Source organism: Leopardus geoffroyi, chromosome X, assembly GCF_018350155.1.
Source record: "Leopardus geoffroyi isolate Oge1 chromosome X, O.geoffroyi_Oge1_pat1.0, whole genome shotgun sequence".
In the NCBI taxonomy this organism is placed as follows: Eukaryota; Metazoa; Chordata; class Mammalia; order Carnivora; family Felidae; genus Leopardus; species Leopardus geoffroyi.
Window position 1 is genome coordinate 8,816,794 of NC_059343.1, and position 15,027 is coordinate 8,831,820.

Sequence of the window (15,027 nt, forward strand, 5' to 3'; positions counted from 1 at the left end):
CTTGTTGGGTCTCTAGATTAATGTGTATTATCAACTTTGGGAAGGTTGCAATAATTACTTCTTCAAATATTCTATTTATTTCTCTCTCTCATTTCCTTCTGGTACTCCCATTACATGTACATTGGTACACTTGATATTGTCCCACAAGTCTCTGATACTTGGCTAATTTTTTCTTCCATTTTTTTTCTCTCTTTATTCAGATTGGGTAATTCTACTGATCTGTTTTCAAGTTTATTAATGCTTTCTTCTGCCATCTCAAGTCTGCTGCTAAGACCATCTAGCAAATTTATCATTTCTGTCATTGTACTTTTCAACTCCAGAGTTTTTATTTGGTTATTCTTAATATGATTTCTATTGCTATATTGATAATTCCCCATTTTTTGAGTCATGGTCATTACATTTTTGTTTAATTCTTAAATAAACATGGTTTTTCTTAATTCACTGAGCACATTTATAATAACTGCTTTGAAATCTTCACTGAATCTAGCATCTGGACAGAGCCTCAACCCACCCACCCCCCTTTTTTAAAACTCCTTTTGTTTTCCTGTGTATGGGTTATACTTTCCTATTTCTTTGTAGGTCTCATTTTGTTGTTGTTGAAGCCCGGATTGGAAGCTAGATGTTTTAGGTAATATACTGTAGAAACTATGGGTTCCCTATTTTTTGCTCTTAGAGTTTTTGTTTTTGCTAATTTATCTTTTTTAGCTTTATTTTATTTAGTAACTTGCTTTGCTGTGATCTGTGGAATCTTTTCCTCCCCTGTTATTTCCCTTGTTTGTGGCTGCGATGTCTCTGTTGTTTTGTTTTTTCACTTCTAAGTTTTATTTTTATTTTTATTTTTTAAATGTTTATTTATTTTTGAGAGAGAGACAAAGCATGAGCAGGGAAGGGGCAGAGTGAGAGGAAGACACAGAATCTGAAGCAGGCTCCAGGCTCTGAGCTGTCAGCACAGAACCTGACCCAGGGCTCGAACCCACTAACCATTACATCATGATCTGAGCCGAAGTCAGATGCTCAATTGGCTGAGCCACCCAGGCACCCCAGTTTTATTTTTATTTTTATTTTACTTTTTTAAAACTTTTATTTTCATTCCAATGTCATTAACATGTTATATTAGTTTCAGGTGTAAAATGTAGTGACTCAACAATTCCATACATCACTCAGTGCACTCCTTAATCCCCATCACCTATTGTGTCCATCCCACCACCTACCTCCTTTGTGGTAACCATCAGTTCTCAATAGTTAAGAGTCTGTTTCTTGGCTTCTGTTACTCTTTTTTCCTTTGCTCGTTTGTTTTGGTTCTTACATTCTACATACAAGTGAAATCATATGGTATTTCTTTTTCTCTGACTGATTTATTTTGCTTAGCATTACACTCTGTAGCTCCATCCATGTTGTTGTAAATGGCAAGATTTCATTGTTTTTTTTTATGGCTGAATAATATTCCATTGTGTATATGTACCACATCTTCTTTATCCATTCATCTATTGATGGGTGCTTCCATAATTTGGCTATTGTAAATAGTGCTGCTATAAATATAGAGGTGCATGTATCTCTTTGAATTAGTGTTTCTGAATGTTTTTAGTAAATACCCAGTAACATGGTTACTGTATCATGTGGTAATTCTATTTTTAACTTTTTGAGGAACCTCCATACTGTTTTCCCCAGTGGCTGTACCAGTTTGCATTCCCACCAACAGAACAGGAGGGTGCCTTTTTCTTCACATCCTCGCCAATGCTTGTCTAAATTTTTGTATGTATGTATGTATATATTTATTTTATGCTCAGTGTGGGGCTTGAACTCACAACCCTGACATCAAGAGTTGCATGCTGTATGGACACCCTGGGCACCCCATTTATTTTTAACCTGGCTTCCTATGAGTCACTCTTTTGTCTGTATAGCTTTGCTTTCAGTCAGTGATTGGATAGAAATTGTGCTAGAACAACCTACGTCAGTAAGGATTCAACTTTCTGCTGGGGATATGTGTGTGTGTACGGAAACACTTTCAGAGTCTAGGTAGTTTTCAATCTTGTTTAATTTTTGGCCGGGTCCACTTAGGCCTTCTCTGCATGTGCAAGCAGCTTCCCGGTCATCTAGGGATGTATGGAGAGCGTAGACCCACTCAGATTGTCCCTGTGCTTGTATACAATTCTAGCCCCTCTACGCATCTTAATTTTTCGGATCTCCCCACTAAATTTCTGGCTTTCCAGCTGGACTGTCACTCACTCTCAGTGGGTTTACACCTTAGGGTAATACAGCTGTGGACTTTCCTTCTTGGTTTCCTACCATACTTGTAATTTTTACTGACAATACCACTGTTGGTCATGGGTTTTCCACCTTCTGCTCCAGATCAAGGCAGCTCCATCTAGCAATAAGTGTTTTGTTTTATACAACCAAACCCACCTGATACTACTACAGAGTATTACTGTCTCGGTTAATAATCTGGGTGAGTAGATCAGGGTGTGTGTGATCCGTTCCAGGCAAGAATGCCAAAGGCTCCCATTATTCTACTCAAAGTTTACCAGTTTCTCATGAATAAATATCTCTCAATTTTTTTTCCTTCCTTTGGCTGATTTTGAGAGCTTTGAAAATGGTTGTTCTGGGCAATTGTCCAGTTTTCTAATTGGATTTTGGGAGGAGATTTGCTGACTGCTTTACTGTGCTATCACTGAAGGTCTTGCTTTTACATTGATTAGTTTTTTTAATGTTAGATCTTACATTCCTAGAATAAACCCTACTTGGTCAAGATATGTTATACTTCTTTATATTGCTGTATTTGATTTACTAACATTTTATTAAGAATCTCCTATCTGTGTTCATAATGTTGCGGAAACTGGTCTGGATCACCCGGCAGGAGAACCAAGTGGCACTCGGAGATCTTGGAAGGAAGGAGGTCTATTTTACACCGGTGGGCTCAGAGGAGATCATTCTCTAGAGATCTGAGCCCCGAATGCAGGTGGGAAGGGTAATTTATAACGTCATCTTCCTCATTCGTGGAGGCTTTCACGCGTGGCAAACAGGGCAGGAAGAACCCAGAAGAGGAGTCTCTAAGCTGGGAACTAGAGCTTGTTTTAGTCCCGTCAGCCACCTTATGGTGCAGAACTTTACTTACTTTCCCAACAGTAGTAACTTGGCTCCTGAGGCAAGCTGGGTGGGAACAAGAATCTGGAAGGGAAGTCTTCAGGCAGGGACTGAAATTCCCTTATCTGTCCTGTTGGCCATCATAGAACAGATTTTTCCCTAACAATAAGTGATATTTGTCTCTAGGGTTTTTTTTTTTTTCTTGTACTATCTTTGTTTATTTTGGTATCAGAGTAATGTTAACCTCAAAAAGTTAGTTGGAAACATTCCCCTATCTTCTAGTTTTTGGAAAAGTTCAGGTGTAATTGTCTTATTTCTTCTCCGAGTATTAGGTAGAAGTCACCATTGAAGCTATCTGGGTCTAGAGTTTATTTGGGGGGAAGGTTTCTTTAAAAAAAGAAAAAAACAAGAGACAATCTAATTTCATGGGTATATGTGTGGGGAATCACACAGACATAAAATTCTGAATAAAATGAGGCAACATGAGGCTTATATGAGCTAAGGAGAGATGTAGTCAGAGTATACAAAGGGGAGTAGGAAATTAACTGAAAGGTGAGAGATGTTTTACAAAACAAAGTTTGCCCTGTTATGCAGATAAGTCTCTTAGGTAAAGGAGAGAGTCTGTTAATAGCTGTTGTCCTAGTACAGGTTCTCCTTTCCAATGTAAATGTAGGCAGTTGAGGGGCAAGCAGAGAGCTTTTCCTGAATCTGCTGGGTTTTGATTACTTTCAATTTGAAATAATCTTTATGCCAAAGTGGGCCATCTTAGAGAAGCCTGCACTGGGCTCCTATAGTTCCCTCCACTGAGGCTTTCTTTTTGGCAAAGGTTTTTAAACTACAAATTGCTCTTCCATTTCATCTTGAGTGAGCTTTGGTAGTTTGTGTCTTTCAAGGGATTTTTCCATTTTATCCAAGTTTTGAAATATATTGCTATAACATTGGTCATGATAATCCTGTAATATCCTTTAATGTCTGTAGGCTCTATGGTGATATCTCCTTTTTCATTCCTGATATTGTTAATATTTGTATTCCCTTATTGTCTTGATCAGTCTGGCTAACTTTTTTTCAATTTTATTTAACTTCTCAGTAATGGTTTCATTGAATTTATTTATTGTCTATTTTCTATTTAATTGATTTCCACTCTTTTTTAGTTTATTATTTCCTTTTACTTGCTTTGGGTTTCATTTGCTTTTCTCTGCCCCCCTCCCCCTCTACTGCCAGGTTTCCTTGAGTGGAAACTTACAATACTGATTTGAGATCTTTCTTCTTTTGTTAATGTATTTATTTAATGGTACAATTCTCCCTCTAATCACTGCTTTAGCTTCATCCCACAAATTTTGATATGTTGTATCTTCACTTTCAAAATTCAATTTAAAATATTTTCTGGCATCCATTGTGATTTTTTCCTTCAACCTATGAGTTATTTGGGATGGTGCTGCCTAAGTAAATATGTGAGAGATTTTCCCAGTATCTATCTTATTGATTTCTCGTGTTGTTTTGTCATAGTCAGAGAACATACTTTTTAATCAATCATCTAAAAATTACTGAGACTTGTGTCCCAGAATATGGTCTATTTTGGTGAATATTCTTACATACTTTAAAAGTATGTGTATCCTTTTGTTGTTGGATGGAAGGTTCTATAAATGACCATCCTATCAAGTTGGTTGATAATGTTTGTCAAGGCTTTTATGTCACTACTGATTTTCTGCTTACCTGTTCAACTTCCAAGACAAAAAATTTCGAAACTTGGAACTGTAATTTTTGATATGTCCATTTCAAGAAATCTTAATATTAAAGATGTGAAGCTTCTCTTCTCATTAATTACATGATTGTAAACAAACCCCTTCAGCCCATGGGACTCAGTTTCTTCATGGTTAAAATGCTAATAATTCTCTTTCTTCCCACCTCAGAGGGTTGCTGTATTCATCAAAATGGATAAATCAGGAAGGAGCATTGTAAACCATATACCACTGTGTAAATGTATTATCTCATTAATACCCACCTTCCAACATTGCATAAGCATAAACACACAAATTTAATAATATAGTAATAGAACACACACCTTTGCATTTGTAATATGATACTCCTACCAAAGTATCAAGCCTTCTTCATAGGTATGCAACATGTTAAGACACAGGGTGATGCCTGGTAGGACTTAAGCGTTTGTCTTTTGTTATTTAATATTAAACATCCATAATAGACATTCAGAATCAACCATTTTCATCATTGTTTTTAAAGCAATGTAGTTTATTTTGCTGTTGAAAAGAAGTGAAAATGTAGCCCTCAAATGAAGTCTGCCAAGAATCCCTGTAGAGGGACTGTCTGTTCTGTTTAAATGTTGTAACAGCATATTTTTGGCTTGTTGTTAGTCTAGCACAAGGGTCAGCAAACACTTCTTGTAAAGGGACAAATAGGAAATATGCTAGGCTTTACGGTCTCTCTCAACCAGTCAAGTCTGCTGCTGTAGTGCAAAAGCAACCATAGACAATATGTGGAGGAATAAGCACAGGTGTGTTCCGATACAACGTTATTTACAGAAACAGGTAGTAGGCCTGATTTGGCCTATTGGGCCATGGTTTGCCAGTCTCTGCTGTAGATAATAACATCGACTTTCCCCTCCCTCAGTTCAAACACTGCCTTTGTGTATCTCCATACATATATTTGGTAACAGAGAGGTAAGAAGATATACTGTTCAGGGAGGGTGACAGGTAGAGAGGACAGAAGGATGAAAGAGGTTAGGATGGCAACTTGGGCTGGTTTTGAAATCCCTGCAGTGAAAGCAATATAGATGCCAAGGCTAACAAAATCATTCAAGTACTTTAGGAGACCCTGAGCCCAATTGCAGAAGCTTTGGGGTGCTAACTGCCAAAGTATGGCACCGTGTTGTGGCAAAGGACTTCTCTGTCCTTCTGAATGGACTCCAATTCCACTCTGGCACTTTGGAGAGCATCCAGAGAGAGACTGTGATTTAATTTTGGTGGGGCCTGATATGTGCTGGCAGCAGGGAGACTTTTGGCAACAGGGGATGGAGACCAGGTTCACAAAAACAAGAAGGACGGGGTAGATATCGTAGTTGGATTATAGCTGGCAGACATTTATGTGGACACAGGGGAAGCATCCTCTTGAGAACTGAGAGATAGTGTGATGATAATGGTAGGAGAGAGGGCTGGGACTTCTGTCCAGCTGCTTTACGAGTGAGCGTTATTGAGCCAGGAGAAATATAAACCATAAGAGGAAAGAGCCAAGATAAGGCAAAGTGGTGCCACAGCCAGATTTGGCCAGAGAAGAGAAGATGGGCCGGGAAGACCTATATACTTTCTCTCAGGGTGCTTTGGTGGTAGCGCGGAGTAGATATTCGGGCTCCGTTTGTGGGTTTAACGGACTGGCTGGTTATCAGGAAGAGATTAACAGTACGGAGAGGGAAAAGCTTTCGCTGGCTATTTGAGCTGCAGAAGCTGATTCTTCCTCCTTGGAAACTCCCAAAGAAGAGGAAGAACATGCCCCTTGGCCTTCTCCATTGAAGCTGGTAGTTAGGGAGAAAGTGAGTTTCTGTGAGCTACTCCCAGATTCTTGTCTTACTCTTTGCTTCTTAGTTTCAAAGTTTTGATAAAACCAGATTGGCCTCACATCTTTCTACATAGTTTAGCCTTAAGACGTTACCCTAGAAAATGGAAACTCCTGCTTAACAAAAAGGACAAATTGTATTGTCCTTTTCTCAGAAATCAAAAAGGAGATCACTTACCAGAAATATATTTTCCTCCTTGTCTTCCCTCTAAATGACTGATACAATGAACAGATAATTTTAGTTTACTGCTGCTCTTGTAGGTTCGATAGCAAATGGCTTGTTGGGATAATAACACATAAAAGAAATATAAAGGCTCAGATTCTTCTGAGGACAAAAACGCCACTTGACAGATGAGTCCATTGGCCTGACAAGCTAGTGAACTTATTCTGACCTATGGAGAAAAAAAAAATCCTATGTATACATGATGACAAAACAAGATTTGGGACTCTGTCTGAGGATTTCCTTTTGGTCGAACAGACTACTTTAAAATGCCCCATCAATTCTTGTAATATTTTTATATGTGGAGGTACTCTGTTATCCAATCACAATTGTAGGACATGACAACAAATTGTGTATTTTCTTTCTTTTTTTTTTTTTAAATTCTTTTATTTTTTTAATTTTTTTGAATTTTTTTGAATCCGAAGCAGGCTCCAGGCTCCGAACTGTCAGCACAGAGGCCGATGTGGGGCTCGAACTCACGAGCCGTGAGATCATGACCTGAGCCGAAGTCAGACGCTCAACCGACTGAGCCACCCAGGTGCCCCCAAATTGCTTATTTTCTGATATAGCAGAATAAATGAGATTACAAAACAAGAAACTTCTGGGGCACCTGGCTGGCTCAGTTGGTAGAGCATGTGACTCTCGATCTCAGAGTCGTGAGTTCGAGCCCCATGTTGGGAGTAGAGTTTACTTTATTATTTTTTTGTATGAAATTTATTGTCAAATTGGTTTCTTTACAACATCCAGTGCTCACCCCAACAGGTGCCCTCCTCAATGCCCATCACCCACTTTCCCCTCCTTCCCACCCCCCATCAACCCTCAGTTTATTCTCAGTTTTTAAGAGTCTCTTATGGTTTGCCTCCTTCCCTCTCTGTAACTTTTTTCCCCTTTCCCCTCCCCCATGGTCTTCTGTTAAGTTTCTCAGGATCCACATATGAGTGAAAACATATGGTATCTGTCTTTCTCTGCCTGACTTATTTCACTTAGCATAACACTCTCCAGTTCCATCCACCGTTGCTACAAAAGGCCACGTTTCATTCTTCCTCATTGCCAAATAGTATTCCATTGTGTATATAAACCACAACTTCTTAATCCATTCATCAATTGATGGACATTTAGGCTCTTTCCATAGTTTAGCTATTGTTGAAAGTGCTGCTATAAACATTGGGGTACAAGTGCCCCTATGCATCAGCACTCTTGTATCCCTTGGGTAAATTCCTAGCAGTGCTATTGCTGGGTCATAGGGTAGATCTGTTTTTAATTTTTTGAGGAACCTCCACACTGTTTTCCAGAGTGGCTGCACCAGTTTGCATTCCTGCCAACAGTGTAAGAGGGTTCTCATTTCTCCACATCCTCTCCAGCATCTATAGAGTTTCTTTAAAAAGAGGCTTCTTCTAGATAGTAGCAAAAGAGGGAAGGGAATTAATGGAACACGAACTCTGCCCCAGATATAGGACTGGGTGCTATAGTTTTATTACTTCATATTATTTCATTTCTATCTAAAGTCATTACCACTACTCCATTTTAGAGATAGAGAAACTAGGGCACCTGGGTGGCTCGGTCATTTAAATGCCTGACTTGTGATTCTGGCCTCAGGTCATGATCTCATGGTTATGAGATTGAGCCCTGCATCAGGCTCTGTGCTGACAGCTCTCTCTCCCTATGCCCCTCCCCCCTCAAAATAAATAAATAAATAAACTTAAAAAAAAAAAAACACTAATGCTAAAGGTTAAGAAACTGACACTTACAGGGGGCCCATGGTCAAGTTGGACTTAATATCTGTATCTGCCTCCAAAGCCAGTTGCCCTTGTAGTGCTGTACTTTTGTCTAGCCTGTGGCTCACAGTCTTTATTGGGCTTACATATTTCAGAGGGAGCTGGGAATATGCAGATTCCTGAACCCTGGCCCCAGAGATCCTAATTCTGTTGCTTTTTAGGGTGTACAGTCAGAAATTCCCATTTTCTAAGCATGCCCTATGATGGTAATGCTGACTGTCTGAACACAGTACTTGGAGGAGTGTTGGTTTGGACCTGAGGTCGTCCATGCTGGCTGCACACTGATCATGTAGGAAGTTGACAAAGTACCAGTGCTTGCCATCTTACCCCAGATTCTCTGGAGTGGGGCCCAGGCATTAGTATGTAAAAATGAAGTCCTGCCCCCTCTGGGTCATGGTCATTTTGACAGACGGTGAGGGTTGTGAATCTCTGGTCTAGCTGTTTCTAGAGTAATTTCATGATCACTGATAGTCCTTCCTCCTCCGTAAGGTATTAGGCCGTGATGGTTAATTTTGTGTCAACTTGACTAGGCTAAGGGATACTCACTCAGGTAGCTAATGAAACATTATTTTGAATTGCGTCTGTGGGGGTGTTTCTGGAAGAGATCTGCGTTGAAACCGGTATACTGAGTAAAGAAGATCTGCCTTCCTCAATGAGGGTGAGCATCATCCAATCCACTGGAGGCCTAAATGGAACAAAAAGGTGCAGCAAGGGTTTGAAACCAAGAAGAGTTCCTAAAGATCACTGTGCCTCAGCATCCCCATCTGTAAAATGGGGATAATAGATATAAGAGGGCTGCTGTGAGGATTAAATGAGTTTATCATATGTAATTCTTTTATAAATACTTCACCCACAGGAAGTATACAATAGGAACCTCAGTAGAGGTTCAATACAACTTTCTGAACTCCCAGAAGAGGCAGCAAATTCTGACACAGAGATTGAGAAAGCTTCATGGAAATGGTGGCAGTTAAGTTGGACCTAGAGTGATAAATTTTAACAAGTGAAGAAGGGAAGTGGATGGGGAGGCAGGGTATTCAGGCTGTGCAAAGGCATGGAGGCATGAAATTTTGTGCCACATTGAAGTAATGGCAAATTGCCCACCTTGTGTGTGGAAAAAGGGAAAGCAGAAGGTGAAATTAGGAAGGCAGGTGAAGAAAGACTGTGCAGTGTGCCTTGCATGCCATACTAAGGAGGCCAGATTTTATTTTATAAAAACAAATAAAGAGGGGGACCTGGGTGGCTCAGTCAGTTAAGCATCTGACTCCTGATTTCAGCTCAGGTCATGATGTCACAACTGTGAGGTGGAGCCTGGTGGCATCAGGCTCTATGCACTATCAGCACGGGGCCTGCTTGGGCTTCTCTCTCCCTCTCTCTCTGCTTCTCCCCTGCTCACAGATGCACTCGCTCTCTCTCCCTCCCTCTCAAAATAAATAAATATTTTTAAAAAATAAGGAGCGAACAAAGGATTTTGACATCACATCTAAGTTTTGAAAAGATAAGTATGGTGATATTGTGGAAGATGAATTAAAGTGAGGGTCCAACAATCAGAAAGGGAAAAGGGAGATGATGTAATTGTGAACTAAGGCTGAAAGTCTGGAAGTAAAGGAGAGAGGGATGTTGATAAATCTTGGGGGTGAATCACATGTGGGGAGATGGGGGTCAGGCATGCATCTTCCAAGAAGCCTTCCTTAACCTCTCCAGATAGCACTGACTGCTCCTGTTTTGTGTTTCTCTTTCTCTCTCCTTCCTTCTTTCCTTCCTTCCTTCCTTCCTTCCTTCCTTCCTTCCTTCCTTCCTTCCTTCCTTCCTTCCTTCTTTTTTAAAGATTTTATTTTTAAGTAATCTCTACACCCAATGTGGGGTTTGAACCCACAATCCCAAGATCAAGAGTCGCACGCTCCACCAACTGAGCCAGCCAGGTACCCCTATTTTTTTTTATTTGTGTATAGTTGACGCACAATATTACATTAGTTTCAGGTATACGACTTAGCGATTTGATAGGTTTATACATCATTCTATGTTTACCACAAGTGTAGCTACCATCTGTCTGGAAATATTGCTATTAAAATATCAGCTATATTTCTTATACTGTAACTTTTATTCCCATGATTTATTCATTCCATAACTGGAAGGCTGTAGTATCTCCCACTCCCCTTCATCTGTTTTGTCCAACCTCCCCTCCTACCCACCAGTGACCATCAGTTTGTTTTCTGTGTTTATAGGTCAGATTCTGCTTTGTTTATTCATTTTTTTCTGATTCTACTTATGAGTGGAATCATATGGTATTTGTCTTTCTCAGGCTGACTTATTTTACTTAGCGTAATACCCTCTAGGTCCTTTCATGTCATCTCAAATGGCGTGTTCTCATCCTTTTTTATGGCTGTGTAACATTCCATTATGTTTATATGTATATACGTAAATATATGTGTATATACATACACATACCCCACATCTTTCTTATTCATTCATCTATTAATATTTATTTATTTTTGAGAGAGAGAGAGAGAGACAGAGTGTGAGCAGGGGAGGGGCAAAGAGAGAGGGAGACACAGAATCCAAAGCAGGCTCCAGGCTCTGAGCTGTCAACACAGAGCCTGATGTGGGACTCAAACCCACGAACTGTGAGATCATGACCTCAGCCCAAGTTGGACGCTTCACCAACTGAGCCACCCAGGCACCCCTTTATCCATTCATCTATTTATGGACATTTAGGTTGCTTTCATATGTTAGCTATTGTAAATAATGGTGCAATAAACATAGGGATGCATATATCTTTTTGAATTAGCATTTTTATTTTGGAGAGGTAAATACTCAATAGTGTAATTATTGGATAATATGGTATTTCTGTTTTTATTTTTTTGAGGAACCTGCATACTGTTTTCCACCATGGCTGTACCAATTTATATTCCCACCAACAGTGTACAAGGGTTCCTTTTTCTCCACATCCTTGCCAACAATTTTTATTTCTTGTCTTTTCTATTTTAGCTATTCTAACAGGTGTAAGGTGATAGCTCATTGTGGTTTTACCTGATGTGCATTTACCTGATGATTAGTGAGACTGAGCATCTTTTTGTGTGTCTGTTGGCCATCTGTATGTCTTCTTTAGAAAATGTCTATTTAGGTCCCCTGCCCACTTTTTAATCAGAATTTTTTTTTTTTTTTTGGTGTTGGGTGGTATAAATTCTTTATATATTTTGGAAATTAACCCCTTATCACGAATATCATTTGAAAATATCTTCTACCATTTAGTAGGTTGTCTTTTTGTCTTGTTTATTGTTTCCTTTGCTGTGCAAACACTTTTTATTTTGATGTAGTCTCAATAGTTTATTTTTGCTTTTATTTCCCTTGCCTTAGCAGACATATCTAGAAAGATGTTGCTATAGTCAATGTCAGAGAAATTACTGCCTGTGTTCTCTTCTAGGATTTTTGTGGTTTCAGATCGTACATTTAGGTCATTAATCCGTTTTGAGTTTGTTTTTTGAGTATAGTGTTAGATGCTCTCCAGTTTCATTCTTTTATATGTAGTTGTCCAGTTTTCCCAGCACCATTTATTGAAGAGACTGTCTTTTCCCCATTGTATACTCTTGACTTCTTTGTTATAGATTAATTGACCATATAAGCGTGGGTTTATTTCTTGGCTCTCTGTTCTGTTCTGTTGAACTATGTGCATATTTTTTGCCAGTACCATACTGTTTTGATGATTACAGCTTTGTAGTATATCTGGAATTGTGATACCTCCAGCTTAGTTCTTTTTTCTGAAGATTGCTTTGGCTATTTGGGGTCTTCCGTGGTTCCATACAAATTTTAGTATTATTTGTTCCAGTTCTGTGAAAAATGCTATTTGGTATTTTGATAGGGACTGCGTTGAATCTGTAGATTGCTTTGGGTAGTATGGACATTTTAACAATATAAATTCTTCCAATCCATGAGCGTGGAATATCTTTGCATATGTTTGTGTCATCTTCCATTTCTTTCATCAATGTATTATAGTTTTCAGAGTATAGGTCTTTCACATTTTTGGTTTTTATTCCTAGGTATGTTATTCTTTTTGGTGCTATTGTAAATGGGATTGTTTTCTTTCTTTCTTTCTTTTTTAAGTTTATTCATTTATTTATTTTTAGTAATCTCTACACCCATTGTGGGGCTTGAATTCATGACCCCAAAATCAAGAGGTGCATGTTCCTCCAACTGAGCCAGCTAGGTACCCCTGGGATTGTTTTCTTAATTTCTCTTTCTGCTACTTTGTTATTAGTTTATCGAAATGCTACCTATTTATGAGTATTAAATTTGTATCCTGTATCTTTACTGAATTCATTTATTACTTCTAGTAGTTTCTTGGTGGAGTCTAGGATTTTCTATGTATAGTATCACATCATCTGCATATAGTGACAGTTTAACTTCTTCATTACCAATATAGATGCCTTTTATTTCGTTTTCTTGCCTGATTGCTGTGGGTAAGACTTCCAGTACTCTGTTGAATAAAGTTGGCAAGAGTGGATGTCCTTGTCTTATTCCTAATCTTAGAGAGAAAACTCTCCATTTTTCACCATTGAGTATGATGGTAGTTATGGGTCTTTCATATATGGCCTTTATTAGGTTGAGGTATGTTTCCTCTCACTCTACTTTGTTGAGAGTTTTTATCATGAATGCATGTTGAATTTTGTCAGAGGCTTTTTATGCATCTATTGAGATGATCATGTGATTTTTATCCTTTGTTTTGTTGATATGATGTATCATGTTGATTGATTTGTGAATCTTGAACATTTTTTGTATCTCTGGAATAAATCCCACCTGATCATGGTGAATGATCTTTCTAATGTATTGTGTATGTGGTTTGGTGATATTCTGCTAAGGAATTTGCATCTGTGTTCATCAGGGATATTGGTCTATAGTTTCTTTTTTTGTGGTGTCTGTCTGGTTTTGGTATCAGGATGCTGTTGGCCTCGTAGAATGTGGCTTTCCTTTTCTATTTTTTGGTATAGTTTAATTTTTTTTTTTTAATGTTTATTTATTTTTGAGACAGAGAGAGACAGAGCATGAACGGGGGAGGGTCAGAGAGAGGGAGACACAGAATCTGAAACAGGCTCCAGGCTCTGAGCTGTCAGCACAGAGCCCGACGCGGGGCTTGAACTCACGGACTGTGAGATCATGACCTGAGCCGAAGTCGGCCGCTTAACCGACTGAGCCACCCAGGTGCCCCTATTTTTTGGTATAGTTTAAACAGAATAGGTATTAACTTTTCTTTATATGTTTGGTAGAATTCACCTGTGAATCTATTTGGTTTTGGACTTTTATATTTTGGTACTTTTTTGATTACCAGTTCAGTTTTGTTAGTTGTAATCAGTCTGTTCAAATTTTCTATTTCTTTCTAATGCACTTTTAGAAGATTGTATGTTTCTAGGAATTTATCCAATTCGTCTAGGTTGTCTAATTTTTTGGTATATAATTTTTCATAATATTCTCTTATACTTTGTATTTCTGTGATGTCAGTTATTATTTCCTCTCATTTCTAAAAATATTTATTAGGATCTTTTTTCTTTTTTTTCTTGCTAAGTCTTGTTAAGGGCTTTCATCTTTTCAACCAAGGTTTCATTAATTTTTATTTTTTTTTTAGTATCAATGTCATTTATTTCTGCTCTGATATTTATTATTTACTTTCTTCTATTCATCTTGGATTTGTTTGTTCTTTCTCTGGTTCATTTAGGTGTGTAAGATTAGATTGTTTAATTGAGCTTTTTCTTGTATTTTGAGGTAAGCCTGTATCACTATATACTTCCCTCTAAGTAATGCTTTTGCTGTGTCCCAAAGATTTTGGACTGTTATGTGTTATGTTTCCATTTTCATTTCTCTCCATGTATTTTTTTTTTTTTTTAATTTCTTCTTTGATTGCTTCATTGGCCCGTTGGTTGTTTAGTGTCATGTTGTTTAGTCTCCATGTATTTGTGTTTTTTCCAGTTTTTTCTTGTGATTTATTTGTAGTTTCATACAATTATGTTCAGAAAAGATGCATATGATTTCTATCTTCTTAAATTTATTGAGGCTTGTTTTGTGGCCTAATATGTGATTTCTTCTGGAGAATGTTCCACGTGCACTTGAAAAGAATGTGTATTCTGTTGTTTTTGGATGAAATATTCCATATATATCTGTTATGTCCATCTGGTCCAATGTGTCATTCAAAGACATGATTTCCTTATTGATTTTCTGTCTAGATGATCTATCCATTGATGTAAGTGGGGTGTTAAAGTTCCCTAAGTATTATTGTCTTACCATCAATTTCTCTCTTTATGTCTGTTAATATTTGTTTTATTTTTTAGGTTCTCTAGTGTTGGGTGCATAAATACTTACAATTGTAAATTGTACAATATTTACAATTTACCATGTCCTCCT

General features: G+C 38.2%; 1 protein-coding gene and 1 non-coding gene across 6 annotated transcripts in view; both read left to right on the plus strand.

The window, feature by feature from the left end:
* The window catches only part of FRMPD4 (FERM and PDZ domain containing 4), an 856,248-nt gene that overhangs the window by 91,647 nt on the left and 749,574 nt on the right, over positions 1-15,027 (plus strand). The gene's annotated exons all lie outside the window — the stretch shown is intronic.
* On the plus strand, positions 7,474-7,546 carry TRNAE-CUC. The gene has a single exon. It is a non-coding gene; the product is annotated as a tRNA-Glu (tRNA).